At 39.3% G+C, this 2708-nt stretch overlaps 1 pseudogene; it reads right to left on the reverse strand.

Moving 5' to 3' along the window:
- Positions 1 to 2301: 2301 nt before the first annotated feature.
- On the reverse strand, positions 2302 to 2469 carry LOC129634566 (COMM domain-containing protein 6-like; annotated as a pseudogene).
- Between the last annotated feature and the right edge of the window lie 239 nt (positions 2470 to 2708).

Genomic DNA, 2708 nt, shown 5'->3' on the forward strand with positions numbered 1-2708 from the left:
AGGATCAGTCATGGATTCTTCGAGTCCCAGCAAATTCTAGGCACACAGCCCTGTCCCAGTGCAGCCACCTGTGTTTAGTGGTCATGACAGCTTCCCTTGGCCTTCTAGGCAGAGGTAGTCCCTTTGCTCTCCCCCTAGCACAGCAGATGGTCTTCCCTGGAGGTGCTCGTGGTAAAGAACCTGTCTGCCAATGCAGGTAGATGTAAGAGATGTGGATTTGATCCCAGGGTTAGGAAGAGCCCCTGAAGGAGGGCCCAAAAACCCACTCCAGTATCCTTGCCTGGAGAATCCCATGGACAGAGGAGCCTGGTGGACTATAGTCCATGGGGTTGCAAAGAGTTGGACATGACTGACGTGACTTAGCATGCAGGCAAATTTAAAGTATTACTACCATATCCCAATGTGACCATTAAATATATAGGACTATTGGGAGAACAGGCTCCAGGATGCTTTGGAGATTAGAAACACTTCTCATAAAATAAGTATTATATATTAACCCATCTATATGGAATCTAGAAAAATAGGTACAGATGAACCAGGGAAAGGTGAGGGTGGGACGAACTGAGAGAGTCACACTGACATATATGCAGGGCCATGTGTAAAATAGATAGCTAGTATAATATAATACAGGGAAGCTGCTGTGTAATACAGGGAGCTCAGCTCGGTGCTCTGTGATGACCTAGAGGGGTGGGATTGGGGGTTGGGAGGGAGGCTTAGGAGGGAGGGGATATATGTATTCATATAGCTAATTCATTGTTATACAGCAGGAGCTAACACAACATTGTAAAGCAATTATCTCCAATAAAAAGAATAATAATAAAAACAGAAAGACTTCTCATAGGAAAGGCCATCCCAGGAGAAGGAAGGGCCTATACACCAGAGCATCAATTTTTTTTTCCTTTTATTTATATCACTTTATTTTTACTTGGTTACCTGAATGTGGTTTTCAAAACCAAATAAGACAGATATTTGTATGATTAACAAAATTATAATGCTCATTAATTTATGGAATATATCCAGAACATATAGGATAAGGCTAACAAAGTAGATAACTAAAGAATTTGTCTATACAACATTAGAAAAATAAAACAGGTCAATGACGAAGCTGTATGAAATTATTCTTTCCTGTTTTTCAGAATCCATCTGAAAACATGCTGCCACAAATAGCCCTTTTGCTGCTAATGTCCTTGAACTTGGTTCATGGAGTGTTTTACACTGAACAAACATATACAGGCATAAAAGGCCCACCATTCAACACCAAGACACAGTTCTTCATCCCTTGTGCCATGAAGAGTAAAGGTAAACTTAAGAATATATTTTGATCTTTTAACTGGTGGGTTGTTTCTTTCTATAATCTTTTTTTTTTTACTTTTTATTTTGTTTTGGAATATAGCTGATTAACAATGTTGTGATAATTTCAGGGATAGTGTATCATCTTGAAAGAGATTCTTGAAAGGCCCATATAGAGAATGCAGTTTTCGAAGGATCAAGTCAGCTGAACTGTTAAGAAGTGTATCTCCCAAGTAGCTGAATAACCTGATGATTTAAGTATTCGTAATCTTCTTCTGATTGTTGTTGTTTAGTTGCTCAGTCGTGTCTGACTCTCTATGACCCCATGGACTATACCCCGCCAGGCTCCTCTGTCCATGGGATTTGCCAGGCAAGGATATTGGAATAGGTTGCCATTTCCTTCTCCAAGGGTCTTCCCAATCCAGGGATCAAACCTGTGTCTTCTGCATTGGGAGGCAGATCCTTTAACTCTGAGTCACGTGGGAAGTCCGTATTCTGATTACAAAGTAATAAATACTCAATGTGGATGACTGAGGAAAAGAAAATGTTTCCCTAATTTTTGGTGTGTTTCCTTAACATATATCTTATTTTTATATTTTTTCCTGCTTGATTCTTTTTTATTATTATTTAAAAAAATGGAAAACCCAAGGCGTAGTTTTCATTCAGTACTTATCATTTGATCCTTAGGCCAGTTTTGTTGCAGAAAGTGAAGTCCATTTTTTTTTTTTTTTTTTTTTTTAGTTAGTGGTAGTTGTTTTAATTAAAAAAAAATTTTTTTTTGGATGTGAACCATTTTTAAAGTCTTTATTGATTTTTTTACAATATTGCTTCTGTTTTATGCTTTGTTTCTTTTTTGGCCACAAGGCATGTAGGATCCTAGCTCCCTGACCAGGAATCAAACCCACACCTCCTGCATTGAAAGGAGAAGTCCTAACTGAACCACCAGGGAAGTCCCATGAAGTCCATGATTTTAGAACGATGGTAGCAATTCACCAACCAAATAATCAGTTTTCACATAGTTTCAATAATTACAGCAACTTCCTTGAACAGTCTGTAGAAATTCGGAAAATGTGGAATTGTCATTTCAGAAAAACTTGTTCTTTACTTGACCTCAATGATCTGCCACTTTGAAACATAAGGACACTTAAGTAATCTGTAACTGTCTGAGCTCACAGCCATCCCCAGCTTCCACTGAAAATCTCTGGGCCGGCTGGTGACTGTGGCCTTAGCATCTCGCTGGACCCCTCCAGAGCAGGGTCCAATGGGGCTTCCATCACCCACTTGGGTGGAAACCTTAATGTATATTGTATATACCACAGAATGCAGCCAGATTTATCTGTGACTTTATGTGAGCAAGCAAGTGTTAAACCACTGAATTAGGGGATGCCCATAATACACCCTAGTTTATTCGGGCTAAT

Source organism: Bubalus kerabau, chromosome 19 (genome assembly GCF_029407905.1).
Source record: "Bubalus kerabau isolate K-KA32 ecotype Philippines breed swamp buffalo chromosome 19, PCC_UOA_SB_1v2, whole genome shotgun sequence".
Taxonomy (NCBI): Eukaryota; Metazoa; Chordata; class Mammalia; order Artiodactyla; family Bovidae; genus Bubalus; species Bubalus kerabau.